At 39.2% G+C, this 14416-nt stretch overlaps 1 protein-coding gene and 1 pseudogene across 5 annotated transcripts in view; both read right to left on the bottom strand.

Annotated features, from left to right (window-relative positions):
• Positions 1-14416, bottom strand: part of LOC309794972 (recombining binding protein suppressor of hairless) — a 114638-nt gene that overhangs the window by 83564 nt on the left and 16658 nt on the right. The gene's annotated exons all lie outside the window — the stretch shown is intronic.
• LOC309816888 (H/ACA ribonucleoprotein complex subunit 1-like) lies at positions 13052-14278 on the bottom strand (annotated as a pseudogene). The gene has a single exon. The product of its transcript is annotated as an H/ACA ribonucleoprotein complex subunit 1-like (transcript).

The following is a 14416-nucleotide window of genomic DNA, read 5'->3' as shown; positions in this document are numbered from 1 at the left end:
AGTGAAATAAGTCAGTCACAAAAGGACAATACTGTATGACTCCACTCATGAGGTACCTAGAACAGTCAAATTCATAGAGATAGAAAGTAGAATGGTGGTTACCAAGGGCTCAGGGTAAGGAGGAATAGAGTTATTGTTTAATAACTTCAGAGTTTCAGGTTAGGAAGATGGAAAAAGTTCTGGAGATGGATGGTGATGATAGTTGTACAACAACATGAATGCACCTAATACCACTGAACAGTACAGTTAAAAATGGTTAAAATAATAAATCTTACATTACATATATTTTGCTACAATAAAAAAAACTGAACACACATCATGGAAATACATCAATAGCAGATAGTGAATTATCTTCTTCCTTATATTTTAATAAAGTTTCCCTTATTTTACCCCAAACCTACTTCTCATTCTAGTTTTGTTTTTGTAAATGGTGCCGCCTACCCACTCAGATAGCCACAACATTCAGTTTCTCTGTTCTCATCCTAAGCCACCAACCTTACAAACTGGTTTTAACTCTATACCACTGCTTGAATCTGATTCTTTAATTTCTAATGTCATGGCCTTCATTACAGCATTTGATTACTGTAACAGTCTCATAGCCAATTTCCCATATCAAAAACCTAGCCTTCACAGTTACTGCTTTTGAAATAAAGCTCATGTGTAAAACCTTTCCAAAGGCTCCCATTGTCCATTCAAGTTTAAAGTTCTGAGCAACACAGTAAAAATACTTTGCTATTTAATCCAACCTACCTTTCTAGACTTGTCCACAAGCCCTTCTTGCTTCCTATACTCTACACATCAGATTCTTTACTCCCTTTTGTCTCACCATATTTACTAGGCTGTCCTGCCTCCATGCTTTTTCTCACACTTCTCCATCTGTACAGAAGTCCCTTCTTCTCAATTCCTATTGAAATCCAGTCATCAACTCTCACACACTGCTATACATATGGGTGTGAGTTAATTTAAGGTTCTGGAGCTGGCAGTATCTATCAAAACTACAAATGTACATGTCCCTGCAACCAGCAATTCCACTTCTAAGTGTATGTCCTACAAAAATACTCACGGATATGTGGCTACTACAGAGCGTTGTTCCTAAAAGAGAAACACAGGTAGTTGTATGCCAAATGCAAACTGGCTAATAAATTCTGTTACATCTATATTATGAATATGGACTACTACACAGATTTTTTTAAAGAAAATTATTTTTTTTTGGTGGGGGGGACCCGCGCCATGAAACTTGCAGCATCTTAGTTCCCCGACCAGGGATGGAACCCAGGCCCATGGCAGGGAAAGCACCAAGTCCTAACCACTGGACCACCAGGGAATTCTCAAGAAAAATAATTCTAAATGTATGCTAAGAACTCAAGAATGATTAACTTTTGAAAGTAAACATAATATGTAACATACAAATACAATAATATGAGCCCATCTGCCCTCTAGAAAATCCAAAGTATATGGAAAATTGTCTGGAAGAATATATCTCAAAATTTTTAAACTGGTTACCTCTGGGGAAAAAAGTAGAACTGGAGGCTTCTAAACTATCATAATAATGATACAAAAATATATTCCTGTATTAATTGCATAACATTTCAAGGAAGAAATGTTATATATATATAAGGAAGAGCTTATACAGACAATCTCTCTCACTCCTGATCTATTTGGCCTGATACGGCTCCTACTCCATTTATCCAATGATACAGAACTTAACTGAATGTCACTGGCTACACAGAGCAGAAGCACATGCAGCCTATCTTGGCACAGATTTATCTTGGCTCAGGCTCCCTAATGACATTCACAGCTGCCAGTGACACACGCCTCAGGTCCAGGGAGAAAACAGCCACATTCTCACTCGGCCACTACTCAGGCTTACCCTTCGACTGACTTTGTTCTCGTCCATTTGAAGGAATGTTTACAAACTGAGCACTCATGGTTTTTTAATTAGTTCATCTGTCTCCTACAAGAACCACACCCTGACTGGGAGGGACGAAGGACAGAGAGTACCCAGGTATTCCTTTTCTTTTTTTTTTTACGGTATGCGGGCCTCTCACTGTTGTGGCCTCTCCCGCTGCGGAGCTGGACGCACAGGCTCAGCGGCCACGGCTCACGGGCCCAGCCGCTCCGCGGCATGTGGGATCTTCCCAGACCAGGGCACAAACTCGTGTCCCCTGCATCGGCAGGTGGACTCTCAACCACTGCGCCACCAGGGAAGCCCTCCTTTTTTTTTTTTTTTTAACATCTTTATTGGAGTATAATTGCTTTACAATGGCGTGTTAGTTTCTGCTGTACAACAAAGTGAATCAGCTATACATATACATATATCCCCATATCTCCTCAATCGAGTCTCCCTCCCACCCTCCCTATCCCACCCCTCTAGGTGGTCACAAAGCACCAAGCTGATCTCCCTGTGCTATGCAGCTCTTTCACACTAGCTATTTTACGTTTGGTAGTGTATATATGTCAATGCTACTCTCTCACTTCATCCCAGCTTACCCTTCCCCCTCCCTGTGTCCTCAAGTCCATTCTCTATGTCTGCGTCTTTACTCCTGTCCTGCCCCTAGGTTCTTCAGAACCACTTTTTTTTTTTAAAGATTCCATATACCCAGGTATTCCTGAACAAAATCTCATCTCCACATTTCCAGAACTCACCTTCCTCTAGCATAATTTAAAAGTTTAAGGGGAATTCCCTGGTGGTCCAGTGGTTAGGACTCGGTGCTTTCACTGCTGAGGGCCCGGGTTCAATCCCTGGTCGGGGAACTAAGATCCCACAAGCCACACAGCGCAGCCAAAAAAAATTTTTTTTAAGTTTAAAAATAAGAAGAGGAATAAGAAATCCTTGATGAAGGCTTTGCTGAAATCCCCAGTCCAAATTAATCACTCCTTCTTCTTCTGTACTTGTGAAATGTCTCTATTATAGGAGTCATTATGTTCATCTTTATATTACAGTAAAAGTTATGAGCATAGCTGGATTCCCCACTAAGGTACAAACAGCCAAAGACCAAACTGTCTTAACTCATCTTTTATAAAACTTAAGATGTTCAAAGATCTTGCCTGTAACAGGTTTTCAAGAAATGACTCCTCAATAGAATTTGTTGAAAATAGTTCAGTGCATGGTACTAAGAATAAAAATGTCAATAGGAAATATCAAATCAAATAAGAAGGATCAATGAGAAGTTTTAAATGGAGTTCCTGTTCAACTTATTTGGTTAAATGAAAGCTTTGAATTGGAAGAGAGAATATAAACCTTAAAAACCACTACACATCATAGGCAAAAGCAGTATAGAACTTTTAACAGCGTTTAAACAGAAAAAAGTTAATCTCCTTTGCAACCTAAAGGAAAAAACCTTTTTGTATCCCCTTACATCACAAGAGCCTAAATACAATTACAGCTTCTTCACTTTCTGATTATTTTACCAGTTTCCTATATAAAACTTTGCCAAAAAAATGAAAATACAAATCTCATTTACCACATTTTGTGTCTGTTTTCCTTGTGACCTACATTTGACAGTAAAAACAAAATCCTGCCTTCTCAAATTTTATATTAAATAAAATTGATAAGCATCTAAAATTATTTGAAAAATGTTAAACTTGCTGAAAATATTCCTTGACAGTGGTATATGTTATGCCATGCTCTGAAGAGTACTATGAATTATAAATGACAACTGCAAATTAAGAGCTAACACTTACTATTAGTAAATTCAGTGTGTAAAAAAAATTGTCAGGAATTATCTCCTTTATTTACTACCAAACTCTATGGACAGGTATAATTAATTCCATTTTACAGATACACAAATTGAGGCTTAAAGAAGTCAAGTAACTTGCAGAAAGTGACATTTAAGTGATAGAGCCAGAATTCAAAGCCTGGTCTTCCTGATTCCAAAATTAATACCGCTGATCCTTGAACAACATGGATTTGAACTAGGCAGGTCCACTTACACACGACGGATTTAAACTATGCAGGTCCACTTACACACGGATTTTTTTTTTCCAATAAATACATACCATAATACCATGCAATCCATGGTTGGGTAAATCCAAGGAAGCGGAACTGTGGGTACAGAGGGCCAACTGTAAAGCTATATGAGGATTTTCCACTGCACAGGGGTATGATGTCCCTAACTGCCAAGTTGTTCAAGCGTCAGCTGAACTCACCTGCCACTCACCCTATACATTTAACAAATCAAATCAAAACAAGTGTAAAGTTTGTTCTGCCATAATGTATGTTCTTTGCTGTGAATTACTTCTTAGGCAACTAGAAATAGGGGAATGATACTAGTGTAAAAGGAAGTTATGTTGCCTCATACACTATTTTTCCTAGCATGTTAATGTTTTGAGGCAAACGGGGAAAGCTTTTCCACAAATAAAGATGAAAGCTTAGTAGCAGATGAATATTTTAAGAAAAAAGCCCTGAAAAATCTACAAAAGTACTTTTCTTTCTTATGAGTAGTAGCTGGTTTAGCGGCTTCAGGAATTGCTACTCTTTCAGCTAACTGGGTTAACCTATTTGACAAAGCTGCCTATGCAGATGAAGAAGCTGCAAAAAATTCCCCCTGTATTAAAACAATGGATTCGGACTTCCCTGGTGGTGCAGTGGTTAAGACTCCATGAGCACTATGCAGGGGACCCAGGTTCGATCCCTGGTCAGGGAACTAGATCCAACATGCAGGCCACAACTAAGAATTCGCATGCCACAACTAAGGAGCCCACGTAACGCAACTAAGAAGCCAGCAAGCCGCAACTAAGACCCAGAACAACCAAATAAATAAATATTAAAAACAAACAATGGATTAATGAAGAAAGCTACACATAGGATTAGATTTTTAATTTTAATGAAAATAGTCTCTTAGAAGCAATGTCCTTCCAGAACCTACAACTAGAAGAGGCTGAATCCAAGGTTCAAGATTCCAAAGATTGATGGTAATACAAGGTACAAATGCTAGTCCTTTGTTTTTTTAGGATTGCTATTGTTTTTAGTTAGTATCCAAGATCACAGTTTCATAGAATTTCACTAGTCTGTCCCAAACCTTTTTTCCCCGTGAGTTTTATTACTTCCACTGCACAATTTTGCAAATCTCAAGTTTTGTCAAGCTACATATTCACCCCTCAGTATTTGCAGGTGATTGGTTCCAGGACCCCCCTGGATACCAAAATCTGCAGATGCCCAAGTCCCTTATATAAAATCACATAGTATTTGCATATAACCTATGCACATCCTCCCACATATATAGTTTTATTATTGTTATTCTTTTTTTTTTCTTTTTCGGCTGTATTGGGTCTTAGTTGTGGCATCCGGGATCTTTCATTGCGGGGCACAGGCTTCTCTCTAGTTGTGGTGTACAGGTTTTCTCTCTTTAGTCGTGGCGCACGTGAGCTCTGTAGTTCGTGGCATGCAGTCTCTCTAGTTGAGGCAGATGGGCTCAGTAGTTGTGGCACGTGGGTTTAGTTGCCTCAGGGCATGTGGGATCTTAGTTCCCTGACCAGGGATCGAACCCGCATCCCCTGCATTGGCAGGCGGATTCACCAGGGAAGTACCCCCCCTCCCATATCATCTAAATCATCTCTAGATTACTTATAATACTTAATACAATGTAAATGTTCCATAAATACTATGTAAATAGTTGCCAGCAAGTTGCAAATTCAAATTTTGCTTTTGGGAACTTTCTGGATTTTTTTTCTCCCCAAATATTTTCAAACCACAGTTGGTTGACTTCTCAGATGCAGAATCTATGGACACAAAGGACCAACTGTGTGTGGCATTATAGCAGAAACTCCTGTGTGCATTAGACAAAACAATCCCTATGAATCTTTAGTGCATGGATTTATCAAAATGCCATGGATAGTTTTTTGTTTGGTTTTGGTTCTGGCTTTTAGAAGTGTGATGTAAACGCCAATGCTACAGAGAAAATAATAAAAGTGTGTTAAAGCTGCTACCATTAGGACAAAAATGCAGTAGTGGTGATTAATGATATTTTGATGATTTGTTGTTGATCTTTTTTTTATATGTATTTACTTATTTATTTGGTTGTTCTGGGTCTTAGTTGCAGCAGGTGGGCTCCTTAGTTGCAGCTTGAGGGTTCCTTAGTTGTGGCACTCAAACTCTTAGTTGCAGCACTCAAACTCTTAGTTGCGGCATGCAGGTGGGATCTAGTTCCCTGACCAGGGATCGAACCCGGTCCCCTTACATTGGGAGCACAGAGTCTTAACCACTGAACCACCAGAGAAGTCCCTGTTGTTGATCTTTAAACAAAGATCAATGTCAACTAATCGTGATCCCAAAGTAGACATGAGGCGCCCGCACGCACGTGCACACACACACACACCCCAAAGCAGCCATTAATGTACTTCATTTCTTAACATAATTAGAAAAGATGATCCTATGGGGAGTGATTCTATTGAATAATCTATTATATAAACTAAGGCAATGGAGCCTACCCAGCATGCATGTATTTCCAAATTTATAAATACAGCATCAAAACAGAAAGCTCATATAGAAAGATAAACATAGTTTGTATAGAAAACAGGTCATATAATGCAGATATTTTGATACACAGTTGCCCAGAATTAATTGTTTATAACATAAAGCATTCTCAGAAAAAAAATCATTCAAGTGATGCCTGGAGACTGAAGTATGTGGTTAAATGTAGGTTCAGGTTCTGGTACTAATTCCAACATGGAAAGGGGACTTCTCATACCAACAAGCAGTTCCCTGGACAGCAGAAAGGTATCCTACAATTCAACTCAATTCTGACACTACCTACCCAGAGATAGATCTCCGAGGTTCCAATGACCTCCAACTTGGGTTTCAGAAGCCAGTCTCAAGCCCAACTTATTACGTGTGTTTCTGACCAGCGAGCTATATAGATCAGAGGTTCCCATGACCCCCTCCTTGGGTTCGATTAATTTGCTAGAGTGGCTCACACTTACTACATTACCGGTTTCTTATAAAAGGATATAACTCAGGAATAGCCAACTGGAAGAGATGCAAAGGGCTAGGTATGGGGAAAGGGCCACGTGTTACCTCATTAACATAACAAAAGACACCTTTATCACTCAGGAAATTCCATGGGTTTTAGGAGCTGTGAGCCAGGAACTGTGGACAAAACCAAATACGTATGAGAAATATATTCTGGTCATCTGATGACCAGATTTATAAATCACAACATCACAGTGGTAAAAAATTTGTTTCTTCTTCCCATTAGTCTTAATATTATACCTCCCTATTTCCCTGTTTCTATCTAAACAGATCTCAGAACTATGATCAGAGATTACATACTAATCTGTACAATATTACCACATTTATTGTTTAAATCAACAGGGTTGGGGGCTTCCCTGGTGGCGCAGTGGTTAAGAACCCGCCTGCCAATGCAGGAGACAGGGGTTCGAGCCCTGCTCCAGGAAGATCCCACATGCCACAGAGCAACTAAGCCCATGCGCCACAACTACTGAGCCTGCACTCTAGAGCCTGTGAGCCACAACTACTGAGCCCACATGCCACAACTACTGAAGCCCACGCGCCTGGAGCCCATGCTCCGCAACAAAAGAAGCCACAGCAATAAGCTCACACACCACAATGAAGAGTAGCCCCCGCTCGCCACAAGTAGAGAAAAGCCCACATGCAGCAACGAAGACCCAATGCAGCTAAAAATAAATTAAATCAATTAATTTTAAAAAAACAGGGTTGGGAGAGACGTTTTGCATTTTAATAGAATAAAGCAAGAAAATTTCAAGTAATCATTTAAGAAATCCAAAATTAGTGTGTGAAACACTCATTTACTCCAGGAAAGTTCCCTTCCTTTATTAATAACCTTTGGCTTGAGCAAATAAATTAGTTTATCTTCCCTAAGTGTCATCAATTTAGAGTGAAAGTTATTCAAAATCACATTTATTGCCTGAGTGACATTTTTTGATCCGTCACCATGCGAAATCCAGAAGCCATGCCAGCAAATTATTCCTGTACATACATCCTCATCTCCCAATCTCACACCCAAAACCTGTTTCCCATATCAAATGATGGCGACCCTGTAATTACCATTGCTCAGACCAGAACATGAGGTTAGCTTTGATTCTTGTCTTTACTTCACATACCATATCTAATCTAGGCACGCTTTGCCTCAGGGTCTTTACATTTGCTGCTCCTGCTTGCTGGAACGTTCTGTCCCCACATACAACATGCCTCACATTCTCACCTTATGCTTAAGGTCCTTTGCTCAAGTGTCACCACCTCAGAGACCCACTTTATCTTGTTGCAACCTCTTTCTGATACTCCCTATCCTATTTCCAACACTCTTTCTCTTCTGAAGCCCTTATCGCAATAAATATTTAACTTATTTGGTTTTTGTCTCTCTCACTAAAATGCAACCTCTATACACTGGCAGATTATACATATTTAAATCTATATTTTTTGGTCTGTTTTGTCCACTGGTATATCCTAGTGCCTGGGACACAGTTGGCACTCAAAATCCTTTGAATACATCACTAAGATCCCAACCTGAGGGAATAAAAGGTGTTCCACAATGTGAAGGGTTGATAATGGTGCCCTCACTGACTGATCTGTTTCAGCACATCACAAATTACCTAGTTTAATGACCTGAGCCCTCAAAAAACAGGTGAGGGACTTAAGATAATTTCTGCAACAAAGAGGTATTGGAGATAGTACTAATAATTTAAGCACACTAAATAAATAAATGGCAGAAGGGTACCTCTTCCTCCTAGTATTCCCTCTTTACCAAGTAAAAATAATGATTAATCAGATATAATAAGACAGTCAAAAAGAAGATAGAAATAACCAAGATAACTTTTTAAAATATAGATTTACATCTATTATTAACAGTAACTTCACCGTATATATAAATTTTGCCCCAAAGTATTAGCAAATGACAGTACAAAGCAATCACAATTAGTAAAATACTTAAAATTTTAAGTACTTAAAACATAACAGGTCTCTATAGGTTGTGAGTTTTTTCTCTCTGGCAAGGTTTAAAGTCATGATTTTCAATTCAGTACTTTGGAAAATGTCATTGAGTTTACATGCCTCTTTTGTGACTTCTTATAAAACAGTATAAGATAAAAAGCCACAGGGACTTCCCTGGTGGTCCAGTGATTAAGACTTCGCGCTTCCACTTTAGAGGGCACGGGTTCAATCCCTGGTTGGGGAACTAAAATCCCACGTGCCGCGGTCAAAAAAAAAAAAAAGAAGCCACATATCATGGGAAAGATTTATTCTTCCTGTCATGGTAGAAAAGGCTGAAGTATGACTTGGGGAACAACATGAACATAAACCAAAATGTATTTTTCTGTCAATAAATTACTATATAAATATGCACAGAAACACTGTTGAAGATTATGGGGGGGGGGAATTGGTATTAGAAAAAACTACATACTGCGGGAAATTTGTCATACAGTAGGTAGTTATGTTTTTTCTGATATGCCTCAGTTTATTTAGTCTTTGCTGGCTTCTTAATGAAATGCAAAGTTTTCTAAGAATATACCTATAGGAAAACATATTCTCAACTGCAAATTCATTCTACAGTTAAATATTTACTGAGTGCCTTTTACATGACAGGAACTCTTATAGGTACAAGGGATAGAAAACTGAACAAAAAGACACAATGTCTTCAGGAGGGAGCTTCTTTGACCTCTTTTAATTAAAGCTTTTTATGGAAAATCAGTAAGAGTATTATCTGCTATGAGAGTGGCTGCTTTAAGCAAAATAAAACAAGATTTCTATAAAAAACTTACTGAGATTCCCATCACACAAGAAACTCATTCATTTCATCTTTCAATTAGGAAGCAAAGAAAATGACAACAGAATGACACAAAGTACTACCAGATGTCATGGATATGGCTAGTTACACTGTATCTTCATGAAACAGGGAGTAACCATGAAAACCTTTTGTACCACAGAGAGGTTTGCTCTTCATCTTGTGGCAAAGCACTTAAAAGGTTTTGAAACTTGACGAGTTGCTCATTTTTCTTACACAAAAAGGTCCCCAAATTGATTACTTTTCCTGTGAAGACATGCAGCTTCCTGTAGTATGTGATCTAGCAGTTACTTCTGTAAAATTAAAAACACTTAAGGTAAGCATGGCATTTTAAACAATGGCTTTTCAACTATGAAAATCACCTGATTTGTATAGAAATAACTTAAAACTAGCCCTTTGAATGACTCTCACAAAGTATTAACCAAGATTTTTTTAAAATAATGATGTATATTATATATACCACAATTAAAAAGTAACAAAGTAAACTTAAATACACTGTTCTCACAAAATACTTGTAAAGATAAAAAGGGGTTCTACCATTAAAAGTATCTTCAAATTTTTGTTTACCTCATTTTTATCACAAAATTTTTAATATTTGAAATTTCTATAGATACTTCAATGTGTATATTAGTAAAGTACAACACTTCATTATAATTTATTAATACACAATCACATATACTGGGGTACACGTTAACTTTCTACTGATATAGGTAAACAACCAAAAGTCTAGAGACTATAGTATAATACAAAGCAAAACAAAGTGCTGCACAGGCCACATAGCTCTTGTAGTATATGGATCAAGACCCCAAAGACAGGCAATCTTCTTTGGCTTCGTATGAATTAATTAAATCCACCACATCAGTCACCAGGGACACCAAGCAAAAAAATATGGAAGAATCAACGAATAAATATCAACCCTTGAGGAGAAAAACAATACAGAATATTTTCCCTCATTAAAATGAGATAGTCAGGACTTCCCTGGTGGTCCAGTGGTTAAGACTCCACGCTTCCACTGCAGGGGGCACGGGTTCAATCCCTGGTCAGGGAAGTTCTACATGCCACATAGTGTGACCAAAAAAAAAAAATTTTTTTTAAATGAGATAGTCAATGTGGAAAGACTCTGAAAAGTTAAAGAGAATCAAGTTCATGAATGTCTTCATTGTCACGTTACTGAATGTGTGCCCGTCCCCAACAAAACCCCCTTTAATGTTGACTTTCCATTAACACATGAGAAGCTGCACAATGTTACAGAAAAGGCACCAACAGGAGTTTCAAATTAAATTTCATCCCCTTCCCTCTTTGTGTTCCTTCCAATAAGCACCTAAACAAGTCAAGCCTATTCCTCCATCACGACACCTAGGTTCCATTCCCACCAAGTTCTGAACCACTACTCTTGAAAGAGCTGTCTCCACTTCCTCAACCTGTGACAAACCACATTTTAGCTCCCACAAGTTCTTACCAATTTGAAGTCCTAAAGTCTTACCAACTTGAAGTCCTAAAGTGCTAAACTAGTGAGCATTTGTGTTTATCCCATTTGCCCGCTTTGTAGCATGTGACACAACTGACAAGTTTCCCTCCTCCTAGAAGTACTCTCTTCATTTTTATGATACTACACTGTCTAGGTTTTTGTCCCACCTCTTCTTTTTTTTTTTCGGGCCTCTCACTGTTGTGGCCTCTCCCGCTGCGGAGCACAGGCTCCGGACGCACAGGCTCAGCGGCCATGGCTCACGGGCCCAGCCGCTCCGCGGCATGTGGGATCTTCCCGGACCGGCGCACGAACCCGTGTCCCCTGCATCGGCAGGCGGACTCTCAACCACTGCGCCACCAGGGAAGCCCCCATCTCTTCTATTATTAGTTTTCCTTTACTAGTTTTTACACCTCTACCCACTCCTGAAGTATTGATGCTCACCAGTGGCTTGTCTCTGCTTAACTCCACCTCTCCCTGAGGAGATTTTGCCCACTCCCAAGGTTTTAATGAACATCTAACAGTCTTCAAGTATGTGTGTACAACCTTGACCTCTCTCTCCCGAGCTCCAGGAACCACACACATAATTTATATATGTAACTGGCCACTGGATATCTTCATCTAACTTTCTCACAATGGCCTCAAACAAAACATGTTCAAAACCAAAAACTCCCCACCAACACTAACTCTACTCTTCTACTATGCCATTTATCACAGTGCCATCTAATCTTAACAAATGGCACCACCATCCCCTACCCCAACAAAATGTGTAAAGCACCAGAGTTTTTTTCCTTCTTGACAATTTTTTAAAATATTTATTTATTTTGGCTGCGCCAGGTCTTAGTGGCAGCATGCAGACTTCTTAGTTGTGGCATGCATGCAGGATCTAGTTCTCCGACCAGGGATCGAACCCGGGCGCCCTTCACTGGGAACTCAGAGCCTTACCCACTGGACCACCAGGGAAGTCCCTTGACAAATTCTTAATAGCTCCAAAATCGAGATATATCCGCCAAGACTCTATTCACTCTTACAACTTACCCCAACCAGTTATACTAAAGAAATAAAGCCCTACCCTGTCTTTTCAAAAGGCAACCTGTCTTCACAAATTTTGTCACTAGATTCCTTTCATATATTTAAAAATGACTTCAAAAATACAGATAGTTCTTGCTACAGAGTAAATATAGCTTACAAATGCAAAGTTTTTAGAATCCTAATAGTTGGCTCGTGTTTTTGAAATTTTAGGAGCATAAGTATACATGTGGATCCCCAATATGCGTTTGTTTTAAAATGTCCAACAGGGGAATTCCCTGGTGGTCCAGTGGTTCCGTCCCTGCACTTTCACTGCACGGGTTCAATCCCGGGTCAGGGAACTAAGATCCCGCAAGCCACGCAGCGTGGCAAAGCCAAAAACAAAACAAAACAAAATGTCCAACAGGAAAAGGAAAACAGACACATTAAAAGGGAGAAGATAATCCTATTAATAGCAAATAAAAGCTCACACTAGAGCAGAAAAAATATGTGATTTTGTCATTTTAAGTAACTGTATCACTGTATTCTCTGAAAATCTTCCTTGTACACAACAGAAACCTATCCTTAATCCTAACAAAAACCTACCAATGCCTCAAAGCACTGGATGGGCTAGTCATCTGACCAAGCAGAAATGAAAAAAGCACTGATGTCATAGCTAAATGAAAGTCAAAAAGTGGAAGAGGTAGCTAAGGAATCCCTGAGAGGATAGCTGAGGCATCAGTATCCATTACTAGGTGATTCCTCTCACAGGAACAGACTATCTTCCCCCAGGAACATGGGAATTATATATACTCTCAACTTTTGTAAATTCTCAAGTTCACTAAGTCATTTTAATATCTACATCATATTCTATTGTCAGGTGTCATCTTTCAAAAGTATACCAAGTTGGTGTGATTAGGAAATCATCCAACATAAACAGGAACCTCAGTAGCACTGTCAGGGACCAGTGCTGGAAAAGCCATCTGTTTATGGAAATAATACTTCCATTTCCCTAGTGATTATAGCTACCAGTGACAACTGTAAGATCCCAAGAGAAGAAAAGAAAATTTAACTGCCTCGAAACTTTAATTATTCATATAAACTAGCCAAGAAACTAAAGTTAAATGTTACACAAAGGGCTCTCTAACCCCCTAGTATTTTTTGGCTAATTATTCCTTTGGTAGCCCACATCTGTTCTGCTAAAATCTGATTATGAATCAGAAGTAACTCACTGGGAATGCTTTTTTTTTTAACTTAAAGGAATAAAACACTTTATTTTAAAAATTCGAATATGCTTCAAATGAAAGCTGCCCCTTTATTAAACACCCACAAGTTTCAAGCTTTGTACAAAACATTAGAACACTTGTTCATACTCTTTTAGGGCAAAATTGCCTGTTCTGCCACACTTGTTTTTTGTTGACATTGACGTTTTAGCTCCACTGTCATAAAATGACCAGTTCTTTAAGATTTGATCAAGAAACAAGTTTCTGGTCCATAGAAGTAGATCATGAGGTTAATGCAGAAGTCAACTGGTGAAGTTTCTGTCAACTGTTACACTTCATGTCCTCTTCCACCTCTGAAACCACGGCCTCTTGCACCTCTGCCACCTCCTCCTCTTCCTCCTCCGACCTCCCCGGCCACCGCCTCCCTTCTCACCTGAGGTTGAGGTAGAAACCTCTGCAACGGCAGCAGCTTACATGGATCTATATAAAACTTCTGTAGTTTTTTAAAGGAAGATGCCTTCATGTTCTCTGACAATTTAACGGAAAAAAAAAATCTCTAAGCTGTCCAAATATTTCATCCACTTTTCCAATTTGTTCTTTGTTTTCTAAATAAACTGGAGCACTGAAATAAGGCACCTTATTCTCATCTGTGGAACATTTACAAACTATGTCATCTTCACAGAGGTGCAGGAACTCTCCTAACAAAACTACTTGCTCTGGAGGTCCTTGGTCCTGGTCTTTGTTAAAACCTCCACGGCCGCCCCTCGTCCAAATCCTCCTCTGCCGCCGCCGCCACCCCCGCGACCTCCGCCTCGAAAAGACATGCTCTGCTCCCACCGGAGCCACGTGCACCTCAGGCGCTGGGAATGCTTTTATATCTAAAAGTAATTGTGGATAATAACTACAATTCACAAAAACTGTTATTTTTATTGTGCATAAAATCCTGTCCCACACAATGAAAG

This window comes from Mesoplodon mirus (assembly GCF_964341445.2).
Source record: "Mesoplodon mirus genome assembly, chromosome: 2".
NCBI lineage: Eukaryota > Metazoa > Chordata > Mammalia > Artiodactyla > Ziphiidae > Mesoplodon > Mesoplodon mirus.
This window is presented reverse-complemented; position numbering and strand designations above follow the sequence as displayed.